Consider the following 13,187-nt stretch of genomic DNA (forward strand, 5'->3'; position numbering starts at 1 on the left):
GAGCTGGTCCAGAGGAAAAGAAATGGAGGCCTTTTAGATTTTACTCCATCTATTCCAGTGGTTTTCAAACTTTATGACCCACGACCCACCCTGCTCAACATAAACAGTTCTGCAGTCCTACAGACAACCACCCATGATGCAAAAATGGGTGCAGGAAGGGGTAGTGTTGCAGGGTCTGGGCAAGAAGTAGGGTGCAGACAGGCACGTTGACAAGAATGGGGGCAAAAGGGGCAATTGTCCAGGGGCCCAGCCATTCGAAGGGTGCCAGAGCGCCTATGAACTGCTGCGGGAATGCCGGGGTGCCACTCCACATTGCTTTGAAGGCTGGGTGGGGGCCCAGTGCTGTGGTCTGGGCAGTGCTAAGGCAGTGCCTTTGGCTCCTCTCTTTCCTGGGTGCACAACTGCCCCCCCCCACTTGCCCTGAGGCCTGTGGTGACTGTCAGGACTGCTGGGTGGGAAGTTGCGTGCAGGAGTGGCCTCAAGGGGGGGAATCTGGGCTGAGGGAGGGTGCAGAAGTGGGTTTGGGGATGTTGAGTCTTTGTGGAAGGTTGTGTGCAGCAGTGGCCTGGGGGTGGGATGTCTTGCCAGGAGGGAGGGTGCAGGAGTGGGCTGCGGGGTCTTGGCAGGGTATGTGTGTTAGGGGGTGCGGGGTCTGGGTATGAGGAGGATGGAGGAGCGCTTACCTGGCTTCACATCCCCTGCAGCTCCCAGGCACTGCATCGCAGTCACCGGCTCCCACTGTTACTATTGGCTGTGATTCTGGCTAAAGGGAGCAGCGAGGAAAGCCTCCAGGCAGCGCTTCCTTGTGTTGCTCTTTCCCCAGCCGAGAGGAGGGAGAACGTCAGCATGCGGAGCCTCTTGCTCCGCCTCAAACTGGATCCAGCCTGCGAGGCTTGGGGAACCCTGCCAACTGGAAACCAGTGCTAGTGCTGCATCCTTGCAAGGGGGACAGCACAGGGCTGGAGCAACAGCACGGGTTCCCCTGCTACAGTGGGGGTGGGGTGGGTGAGCCTTGAGCCACAGCGCATTTGAGAACCACTGAACTATATTAACACCCTTTGGCTCCACATTTCCCCCAAGCACTCTCAAAAAATTTCCCTCATCACTCCTAGGTGAATGCACTCTCTGTGACGGTTTTTAGTGTAAATTACATTGGTTATTAAAGTGTAATTTACTTTACTTGCTTTGGAAACTGCTTTGGAAACTGGCTGTTCCTTTACTATTTGTATAGATGCCTTTTGACTGTAGTATCTTACTGCACCACAGAGATCAGTGGATTTTCTCTCACAATACTTCTGTGAAGTAGGGAAAAATCATCTCTATTTTACAGAATGGGTAGCAGGAAGTTAGAGGCAGACTTAGGACTGAGACCAGTTCCATAGCCGTATGGCCTATTGTACCTGCTCTACCATAGCCTATTGACTGTTGCTGCTTCTCTCTTCTTTGCTCCAGTACTTTAGGGGAAAGATTTCTGACAATTTAACGTGCCACCAGCCTCTAACTTTTGAGCTCTTAGGAACCATGTGTAGTTCCAATCCCTCCCTCCACTGCTGCTCATTGCTTCTGCATGCTGCAGTATGAAATTGACATGATTCTTGTCAATTTCCAGCTGCCCATAGATCTGTGGCTAGCTACAGTATAACCAGATTCAATTTTGTCCCTTTCATCTTTGTGCTACATGGAAAAGCAGACTAGGAAAGTATGGGTGTGTCTAGATTACGGAGTTTTTTCGAAAAAACTTCTGCATCTAGACGGCTGTCGCGTTCTTTTGAAATTAAATGCGGCAGTTTTTTACCAGGAAGAACACTTTTTTTGAAAGAGCTCTTTAGAAAAAAGGCACTCTTGAATGCAAACAAGGCTTTTTCAAAAGAGAGCATCCAGTGAGAGCGGACCACTTTTTCAAAACTTTTGTGACTGTCTAGACAATCTCTTTCGAAGAGGCTCGTAGTCTGGACGCAATCTACCAATTGAATCTCTCTAGTCTGGCACACTCTCGTCCAACAACATGTATGGTTTGGCATGATTTTAGTTAGCCAAATGTCCATTTATCATGGTTGTGACTGTTTCTTGTAGTCCCGTAAAGTTTGTTTACAGCCACCAGTCCTGGCTCTCAGTATTCTGTGCTGGCTTTTAGCTCTAATTTATCTCTACATATCTTCTAACATTCTGGTAAGGAGTAGAAGTGTTGGTAATGCTGATAGCCAAGATTGACCTCCCATGACTTAGCAAATTCTCTGTAAAGGAAAAAAAAAATATTTTCTATATTAGTTTGCTGCTGTTTGTGGCTCTAAAATTTTTTACTCGGGGTTATCATGATTATAAATCATTAAATAATTCTTTATGAATTCTCTGGCTTATAATAATTATTTGTCTATAGGCTAGTTTAATTTTCCTGGTAAATGGAACATTATTTTCCTTGGTTGTTTGAGATTCTGAACAGCTGGAGGTCTGCAAACAGATGCATTAAAAGAGTGAGAATAGTAAAACACTGCAGCTAGCACTTTTGTTGGCCATGGGAAACATGACGTATCTCTGATCAGATAGTGGGAATGTTTTCTCCTGCAGTCCTGAGTCACTTTGAAGGAATGTTAAGATTAATGCACCAGATGAATTCTGTCACTGTGTTCTGTACTTTGCAGAAATGGAAATTGTTCTTTCTTTGAACCTTCCTCTTATTTCAAATACAAGTGCCTGTGTTCTATGGCTAGTATAGTATTAACTGAAAATCAGATAGATGCAAATTCTGATGTTTTTTTTCAGAATCTCCTGCTAGTAGTTATGAGTTAGCACTGGATCAACATATTTAGATTGTGCTTTTCGAAGCAGAGACTGAGCCCTTTTCTGTGTTTGTTTCCTACAATTTTTTGTGTATGTCTATGTTGCAATAAAAGACATGTGGTACAGCCACAGCTGGTTTGGGCCAGCTGACTTAGGCTGAGGATGGGGGGTATAAAGTTGCAGTATAGACATTTGAGCTTGGGCGTCACAGGGTCTCAGAATCCTGAGAATCCTTGGTTTTAACTGGAGCCTGAACATTTATACTGCAATTTTATAGCCCCAGAGTCTGAGCTCTGTCAGCGCTTAGTCATCTGACCTGGCCTATGAGACTTGGTGTCTGTTTTTTGTTTGCTTTTATTGTAGTGGACAGGGGGCTGCAGACAGGGAAGTTTGAGAGGGAGTAGGAAAGAGGGAGGCCTACTATGGTTAGGAAGACCTGCAGCACCTCTGCCAGCACTACTCCTGTCTCCTCCACCTGTACCTATAGTCAGACAGACAGCTGACCATGGATACCTCTACCCAGATCCTGGTGTGGTTTTGCAGGGACTGTGGCTTGCAATTCCCACTTACTGATATCCAGGCTGTGGGAATGTGAAAGGTGAAATCTCTCAGGAAGCAGGTGGGAGAGCTACAGGAGGAGGTGGCTAGGCTGAGGAGCATCCGAATCCACGAGGAATTCCTGGAGAGTATTCATGTGGTGACTGCTGAGATTGAGGATACTACCCCACTGCAAAAGACCGCTGACACATCGCTAGTGGAGGGAGGAGATGACTCGGGGGGACACTGGCAGCTGGTCACTTTTGGCAGCAGGCAGTGCTCCACTCTGGCTCCCAATCCTCCCACCATGGCACTGGAGAATCATGACGCTGTTCTGAATATGCTGTTCTGGATACAGGAGATAAGGAATCACCCCCTAAAGCAGAAGAGGAAAAGCCTTATACCCCCAAGGCTGGGAGGACTCCTGCCACCACTGAAAGTAGGAAACGTAGGGTAGTGGTGGTTGGAGATTCACATGTCATCTCGGGAGGTATCCTGCCTGCCACAGGCCTGTATCTGAGATGTTTCAGAAGCATTGTCAAGGATTATCCAGCCCTCTGACTACTACCCCATGCTACTCATCCATGTGGTCACAAATGATACTGCAAGGTATGACCCTGAGTGGATCAAGAGTGACTACAGGGCTTTGGAAGTACTGGTGAAGGAGTTTGGAGCACAAGTGGTGTTCTATTCAGTCCTTCCTGTCAAAGGTAAGGGCCCAGGCAGAGACAGGTGCATCCTAGAGGTGAATGCCTGGTTGCAAAGATGGTGTTGCTAGGAGGGCTTTGGCTTCCTTGACCATGGGATGCTGTTCCAAGAAGAAGGATTACTAAGCAGGGATGAGGTTCCCTTTTCAAGAAAGGGGAAGAGTGTATTTGGACACAGACTGGCTAACCTAGTGAGGAGGGCTTTAAACTAGGTTCGACGGGAGTCGGTGAGCAAAGCCCACAGGTAAGTGAAAAACAGAGAGACCTGAGAGATGGGTTAGAAATGGTAGGGAACATGGGCTATAATAGCAGAGATAAAGGAGGGGGTCAAGGCTGAACTGTATCTTAGATGCCTATATACCAGTGTTTCCCAAATGGTGTTCCGTGAAAATAAGGGTTCTGTGAGAAAATTCCACTACAACATTTTCTGATTAAAAAAGAAAATTTAAGCATTTATGAATTTTATTGAAAACAATTTTCATTTGTATTTGCCACGATAAGTGTCCCTGTGGTAATGCCAGATTAGCCAGAGAGTGGGGACGATGATGTCACTACTCAGCGCTGCACGTGCAGTCAGTCAGTGGTGCCATCGCCTATTATATACCACCATAAATCCCTGTATTCATTCTCCAGGAGTGTGGATCACGCAAGTGACTGAATACTAATATACTAGCGCAGCGTCGGATAAAGTCGAAGCTTCAGCTATGATTTTTGTTTTTAAATATGTGTAATTAAACTAAAAGTTGATCTCATGACCTTGTTTAGCATTTGTTTATTATTGTCCTTACTTATTTTCTGCTTTTTCAGCTTCATGTATAAGACTGTTATTAGGAGTTCTGCAAAATTCTTTTCAAATTAAAAGGGTTCTGTGGCCAAATAAAATTGGGAAACACTGCTATATACAATGCAAGAAGTATGGGGAATAAACAGGAAGAACTTGAAGTGCTGGTAAATAAACACAACTATGACATTGTTGGTATCACAGAGACTTGGTGGGATAATACACACAACTGGAATATTGGTATAGAAGGGTACAGCTTGCTCAGGAAAGATAGGCAAGGAGAAAAGGGGGGAGATGTTGCCTTATATATTAAAAATGAATACATTTTGACTGAGGTAGAGATGGACATAGAAGACAAACTTGTTGAGAATCTCTGGGTTCGGTTAAAAGGAATAAAAAATAAGGGTGATGTCATGCTAGGTGTCTACTACAGACCACCTTCCTAGGCAGAAGAGGTAGATGAGGCTTTTTTTAAACAACTAACAAAATCATCCAAAGTGCAGGATTTGATGGCGACGGGGGACTTCAACTATACAGACATATGTTGAGAAACAAGCACAGATTATCCAACAAGCTTTTGGACTGCATTGGAGACAATTTTTTTATTTCAGAAGGTTGAAAAAGCTACTGGGGAGAAGCTGTTCTTGATTTGATTTTAAGGAATAGGAAGGAACTGGTTGAAAATTTGAAAGTGGAAGGCAGCTTGGGAGAAAGTGACCATGAAATCTTGGAGTTCATGATTCTAAGGAATGGTAGAAGGGAAAACAGCAAAAAGAGACAGGAAGACAGATTTTGGTAAACTCAGAGAGCCAGTAGGTAAGGTCCCATGGGAAGCAAGACTAGGAGAAAAAAAAACTGAAGAGAGTGGCAGTTTTTTAAAGGGACATGATTTAAGAGCCCAAAAGAAAACTATTCCACTGCATAGGAAAGACACAAAGTATGGCAGGAAATCATCTTGGATCAACCAAGAGATCTTACATGATCTAAAAAATCAAAAAGGAATCATATAAAAAGTGGGAACTAGGTCAAATTACAAAGGATGAATATAAGCAAACAACACAAGTATGCAGCGGCAAGATTAGAAAGGCAAAGGCAAAAAAGAAATCAATCTAGCTCCATGGTCCCCAACCCGGTGCCCGCGGGTGCCATGGCGCCCGCCGGGCTCTTTACATGCGCCTGCGGAGCAATCTGGGCTGGCAGGTGCCAGCCCCGGGCGCATGGCCGGTCCCGGCGGCACCGCCCTGGCCACGGGGGGAGCACTGGCCCCGGGCGCGCGGCGCTTGCCGTGGGGCACCTTCCCCGGGCGCGCGGCTATGGGGGGGGCCCCGCCCCCGGGCATGCGGCTGGGGGGGCCGCCCCCGAGCGGGCAAGTGTCCCTGCCCCCTGGCGCCCACCAACCTGAAAAGGTTGGGGACCACTGATCTAGCTAGAGGCATAAAGGGTAATAAGATGTTCTACAAGTGTATTAGGAGCAAGAGGAAGACCAAGAAGAGGGTAGGCCCATTGCTCAGTGAAGAGGGAGAAACAATAACAGGAAACTTGGAAATGGCAGAGGTGCTTAATGGCTTCTTTGATTTGTTTTTTGTCAAGAAGATGGATGGTGACAAGATGCCTAATGTAGTGAATGCTAGTGGAAATGGAGTGCTTTCAACTTTTGACTATTACCAATTACTATTTTACAGCTGGGCCTGTTACCAATTAGATTTTTACACCATCAGCCCTATTCATGCCAAGTTCTGTGAGCAGAGGCCTGCCTCTTGCTCACAGCTTAGCTTTGCTTTATATTAGGAAAGTCTTGACCATTGTTAGCTAGGCCTCAGCCCTCAAACTAGGCCCATGGTACATGGGCTTTTGTTTCAGGCCCTCATCCTACTACAAGACATTTGTAATCTGCATCCTGTGATCCTTTCTGATATTCATGAATTTACAATGGGACAGATTCTGATGCCATTGCTCACATTGAATAGTACTTTACTTCACAAATACACTTTTTGAATTTGAGGATAAAGGTTTTAGAAGCTCACCAATATGACTCACAACCTGTGAGTATAATTTCAGTGCGGGTAGTTTCATACAAAGATGAGTGCATGTTTTCGTATGTAAAAGTATGGGTTTATTTTTAATATCTCCTTGAGATCCAACACACAGATTGTAGTTGAAAGCCATAATAAACAACACAGAAGTGAAAGATTTCTTCTGCATAGGTCAGAGGGAGTGCTCAGTATATTACTGAAATGGAAGCAAGGGGAGAAGTCACAGTATACCATCCTTGCTCTTTTCTGGCCCTGGAGTCAGCTAGAGCCCAATTCCACTCTAGGTGGAAGTTTTATCAGCTTCAGGATTTCTCTGATTATGGTAATTATGATGTATAGGCAGTTATACACCTAGGACTCACCAAAGATTTTTAATTCCAATCAGCAAACCAGAAACATACTTCTGTAATTGTGGCTAGTATGGATGGCTGTTTGTATATTATGTTGTCATTCATTTATGTGAGCACTTCCTTATTTTTATAATGTTGCACTCCTCTCCATTTCACTCATCATCCTTTCTTTATTTACTACTCTCCTTTTCCTTATCTATCATTTTAATTCTTTCTCATTCTCTCATGCATTCTATTTTTTCCTTTCTCTCCACTGCTATCAACTTATACCCCATTTTCTGCTGTTCCTCCATCTCCTTTTATATTTTCCCTATTTAATCTTTTCTGCTTTCTGCTTGTGTTGTTCCTTTTTCTACGGCCTCCTTCATATATCCAACATACACATACTTTACATTTCTCCAAGATTTTTCCTTTTAGTTCTTTCAAACTGTATTGAAATGATCTTTTTTTCCCACCAAAATATAATTCCCCAGGGCCATTGTTTAGTCTGAAAGGAAGGCAAAGGTGTATACATTTCAGTGATGTACATACCATGTCAGAAATTATTTGAAAATGAGAGATAACATCTTGGTCACAATAAAGCAATGGCAAAACTCCATTTGGGCATGAAATTCACTGTAGTTTTCTAGTGACTTCTTTTATAAAACAGAATAAAAAATCAAAACCATATTATTTCTGGCCATTCCCAATTACATCATCTCCTGTTTACTTACACTGTGTGTATACATTAATTAGCTCACTGATAAACTCCATGTTTCATGAAAAGAGATAACCCTACCCCCAGCAATTGCAGAGCTAATTGAAAATATCAAGCTACACGTTTATAACAAGGAAGTCAGCATATAAGACTGTGTCTCAAGAGGAAACAGATTGAACCACAAACAGCAAAAGGCTTCCTGAACACTTGAGCCTTCAAAGAAATTTGTTAGTCTGTTTATAGGAGGTATTACTAACATCAGTCTGTTTCTAAGCGGCCAAGGGAGAAAGAATCATAATCATGTGGTCACTTAAATGAACCCTGAACGTAACATAAAAAACCTATATACAATTCTAGCATAATGTAGCCCACTCCAGGAAGTTGGAAAAGATGCTAAAAAGCATTCAGAGCAGAATAGGATCCTGAAAAATCATCACATTCAACGAGAAGCAGATTATAGGTCTGGTGATCATTGGTTCCTGACTTCTAGTCCCTTGACTTCCTTTATAACACTGAACAAGTCCCTTCACCTGTAAATTGGGGATATTAATAGTTAGCTGCATTCCTGGTGTGTGCGTGCAGGGTCAGTGTATTAGTTGACACCATTTTAATGCTTTGGAGATTTTTAAAATACTAAATATTAGGCTACTAACTTGGCCTTCAAAGTAGATGTAGCAATATGTTTTCACTTCACAAAAGCTGAGGGGTTACCCTCTAACTGGCTTTGAATACCAGCAGAAATGCATTTTTAAAGAAAAATCAAACCTACCCGTTCTCCAGATCCCCATAATGTATCCGGAAAAGATTGTTCTAGCTTTTCCTAACAAAATTGACATTCCTTAGTCTAAGCTTATTTTCTGCATTACCAATATGAGTTTTCAAGGCCTTGCATTCTTCAGTGCACTCAGCTAGAGTATAATGGTGCTGGGCCCGTGAGTAGTGCCTTTCCCTGTACCTTAAGTCTTCTCAGTCATTTAGTACTTATTTTATGCTAATGTATGATACTTATAATCTTTATCCTAATAATTCACGTTTCTATCCAAAAGAGGCTGTACCTGATTAGAATTGCTCATAATTCCCCTTCACCCGTGATTTGAATTTTCCTTTGAATGTTTTTAGAGGTAAGTCACTTTTGCAGGGTAAGTGCACGAATACCAGGAACCTGGCCACTGGCTGCCTGGATATGTGCTGCTCTTTAGAGGCATTATTAAGTGCTCGTTGATTCTCCAATATAAATACCTTCAAAGACTGTAAAAGAAAAGCATTGAACTTGAACAAAGCCTGTTTAGCTCTGGCAGGGAGTTCTTCCCATTACTCATCATGAAGCCCTCCAGCCAATTAAGAAGCTATATTGAGAAGGCCAGGAGGTTTTGTGGTAAATAAAGCACGGAACTAGAACAAATGAGTTGTTGTTCAGGTCTTACCACTGATAACATTTCCTTTATGCTAAACTAGCATACATGGTATTCTCTAAGGGCAGGATTGACCTTACGTGGATGGACAGGGTGGAGGAAAAGTATAAGATGTCATTGTGTGGAGAAGCTGGATCCCATGGCTGGGTAGCACAAGGGCGGCATTGAAGCTAACCTGACTCCATATCAGCCATAGGATTTTTCAGGCACATTGGAGACTGGATAGTGGACCCTTAAGTGACTAGTGATTTCAAACACCTCCATTTTTGAATGCTCAGCTTCACTTCACTTTAAGAGGGGTCTGATTTTCAAAGTGTGGATTCTCAGTAATTTCTAAATAACTCATAAGAACATAAGAATGGCCATACTGGGTCAGATCAAAGGTCCATCTAGCCCAGTGTCCTGAATGCTGACAGTGGCCAGTGCCAAGTGCCCCAGAGGGGGTGGACTGAAGACAATGATCAAGCAATTTGTCTCCTGCCATCCTTCTCCAGCCTTTGACAAACAGAGGCCAAGGGCACCGTTCCTTACCCCTTGGCTAATAGCCTTTTATTGACCTAACCTCCATGAATTTATTTAGCTCTTTTAAAAACTCTGTTATAGTCCTAGTCTTCACAGCCTCCTTTGGCAAGGAGTTCCACAGGTTGACTGTGCTCTTTGTGAAGAAGAACTGTCTTTTATTAGTTTTAAACTTGCTACCCATTAATTTCATTTGGTGTCCTCTAGTTTTATATTATGGGAACAAGTAAATAACTTTTCTTTATTCACCCTCTCCCCACTACTCATGAATTTATATACTTCTGTCATATCCCCCCTCAGTCTCCTCTTTTCTAAACTGAAAAGTCCCAATCTCTTTAGCCTCTCTTCATATGGGACCCGCTCCAAACCCCTAATCATTTTAGTTTCTCTTCTCTGAACCTTTTCTAATTCCAAAACATCTTTTTTGAGGTGAGGTGACCACATCTGTATGCAGTCTTAAGATGTGAGCGTATCATAGCTTTATATGGGGGCAGTAAGATATTCTTTGATTTATTTTCTATCCCTTTTAAAATAATTCCTAGCATCCTATTTGCTTTTTTGACCTCTTGGATGTTTTCAGAGAACTATCCACGATAACTCCAAGATCTCTTTCCTAATTATTTATAGCTAAATTAACCCCCTTCATATTGTATTTATGGTTGGGGTTATTTTTTCCAATGTGCATTACTTTACACTAATCCACATTAAATTTCATTTGCCATTTTGTTGCCCAATCACTCAGTTTGGTGAGATCTTTTTGAAATTCTTCATATTCTGCTTAGGTCTTGACTATCTTGAAAAGTTTAGTATCAGAATAATATATTTCAGATAAATAAATTTATTGTGCAAATAGTTTAAAGCTAATTATATACATAGAATATTATATTTAGAAGAGTTATGTGTACACAAGCACTATGCTTGTCTTGCTAATAACAGCGAGCCATTTTTATCACTTTTCTGAACACTGGGGTTGTCATTACTAAAATTTTAATGGGAAAAAGTCAGATTCAGTACACACTCTAGCATGCCTTTTGATGTTTGAGGAGGGGAACTAGAACAGACTGCAGTTTGGAGTCGCATAAACATTTTTATTACGTAAAGCGAGAATGGAGAAAGCATAGCTATTGAATATGCATTACCAGGGCTTGACAAACCGCAGCAAGACCTACTCGCCAGCCCTGTACCGTGCATGCACCAGACTAGCACTGCGCATGCACGCAGCGCCGGTGAACGGGACCGGCTAAAATCTACTCACCGCGGGCGAGTAGATCTAGCGATTTGTCGAGCCCTGTGCATTTCCCATGGCTTTGATAATTAAATAGCTACCCAAAATGTGGTTGGACTAGTTCACTTTTAATTTTAAAACATTGTATTAATGCTTTAAAGTTAAGCAGGGTCTGAATCAATACTTCTGCTACAGCCAGCTGGAATGGGAAAGGAATCCTGGGTATGTTTATGTTACCTCAATTGGCTTAGACCTGCTAGGTATTCAACAGTGTTATGTAAATAGAGTTCAAACTGGAATGAAAAAGAAATCCTGGGTGTGATTATGTAAGTACACTTCACTCAGGTTGCTTAGGCCTACTAGATATTCAATTGTTAGAATGCTGTTTTGCCTATTGTAATCAATTTGGCTGTTGTAGGGTCATAAACTGTATTAACCCTAAATGCAGGAATTGTAAGATATGACCACAGTGCTTGCAGTTATTGGGAATGCAGAAAAGTCAGACTGTGTTTAATTCAGTTCAAAGGAGACAAACTGTCAGTGTATGGAATCTTGGATGGACAACGCTTCCTCTGAGAAGTTTGACTCTGTGAAGTCAACTGGGGGGAAGGGCAGATCTCTGAACCAGAAGGCTGCATGCCCTCCAGGAGTGAGCTGTAAGACTGGATTAACCTGTTTCTCTATTGGGGCAGCCTCACTATGGCCCAGTTCCAACTTCAGCAGCTGCTACATGGCCCGGCTGGCAGGGCTGCGTGAAGGGCAGCTGCAGCACTTGGTTGGGGCCACGTGCTTCATGGCATCCTCCTGCCGCAGAACTCAGCAGGGGCCTGGCTGCCAGGGCAGCCGGGCTCCACGTGGCACTTGACCCCAGCTGAGCACCGTGGTAGCCAGGTCCCTGCTGAGTGCCATAGCAGCCGTGCTCCACGCTGTGTTTGCCCCAGCCAATAGGATTGCCAGATGGTTGAAACAAAAATACCGAACACTTCCCCCTCCCCCCAAAAAAATAAAACACTGGGAAAAAATTCTGTTGAAGGGGGGAAAAAAAGGACTCCAAGGACTCAATAAGCCAAAAATAAATAAATAAATAAATAGATAAAACAGCCTGTCCCCTTTAAGAGTGAGTGCAGGGATAGGAACAGGGGAGCGGCTGAGCACTAAGACCCAGGGGCCATTTTGTGCCAGCAGCCTTGGGGAACCAGGTAAGCATAGGGGCTGGGGTTGGGGGGCTGGGAGTGTTAGGGACCAGGGAGGGACTTGGGGGGGAGGGGGAAGCCAGGCGCTGAGTGTTTGTAGTGTTGTCAGGTGCCCGGCATTTTCGCCTCTTGGCTGGGGAAAAATTCAGAAAATACCAGATATCTCAGGTATCCGGTATTCTCTGAATTTTGTCAGGGGCCCGGCTGCCGCAGCACTTAGCTGAGGCCAAGCGTCACGTGGAGCCCTGCTCCCACAGTGCTCAGCAGGGGCCTGGCATGCTACAGGTGCCGCACGACCCTCCTGCTGCTCAGGGAAGCGCTCTGTGCTCAGCTGACAGCTGGGAGGCAGCGGCAAGGCTAGGTGAGGGGGGCTTTCGGGTGTGGGGATCTATGAGACAGCAGAGGGCTGACACCGAGGGGCACTGTGATGTCCAGGATGGGGAGCTGGCACTGGGGGACTCCGGGGGTGAGGCTAGTAATGAGGGGACTGGGGGATAGGGCTGGCACTGAGGACAGGGAGCTAATATTGGGGACTGGGAGCTGGCACGCGGGACCTAGAGGGATTGGGTGTAGTGGCGCTCTGGAAATAAGAGGCTGCAACTGAGGCGTTTGGGGCAGGGGGACTGACACTGATGGGGTTGTGTGCAGAGGACTCATGTCAGTGGCTGGTGCTGGGGGGTAGTGGAAGGGTGAGGGGCTCTAGAGGTTAGGGCTGGTTCTGGGGGCCGGCAAACCCATTCACAAAGTTTTGGCAGACTAGTAACATTTTATTTGCATGTTTGAATATTCACTATTCGTTGTTGTTGTTTTTTTAAATTTATAGACTAATATGACTACCTCTCTGAAACTCAAGTATGGGTTATAACCTGAGTGCTCTTGGACCATGATACGGGAGGCATTCAGGTCCTATATTGGACAATATTTCAGGGGAAGAGAGGATAAAACAGACTAAGGA

The 13,187-nt window shown here is 44.2% G+C and overlaps 1 protein-coding gene across 5 annotated transcripts in view; it reads left to right on the forward strand.

The window, feature by feature from the left end:
• ARHGAP6 (Rho GTPase activating protein 6) overlaps positions 1–13,187 on the forward strand; it is a 479,589-nt gene that overhangs the window by 308,749 nt on the left and 157,653 nt on the right. Inside the window, exon 1 of one of the 5 annotated variants that reach the window (XM_075914934.1) lies at positions 4,247–4,266. The exons of the other annotated variants lie outside the window; for them this stretch is intronic. The gene's annotated coding sequence lies outside the window, so the exon portion shown is untranslated. Of the gene's footprint in view, positions 1–4,246; positions 4,267–13,187 lie in introns of those variants that run through there. 5 annotated transcript variants of the gene reach the window in all.

Source organism: Pelodiscus sinensis, chromosome 1 (genome assembly GCF_049634645.1).
Source record: "Pelodiscus sinensis isolate JC-2024 chromosome 1, ASM4963464v1, whole genome shotgun sequence".
NCBI classification, from domain to species: Eukaryota; Metazoa; Chordata; order Testudines; family Trionychidae; genus Pelodiscus; species Pelodiscus sinensis.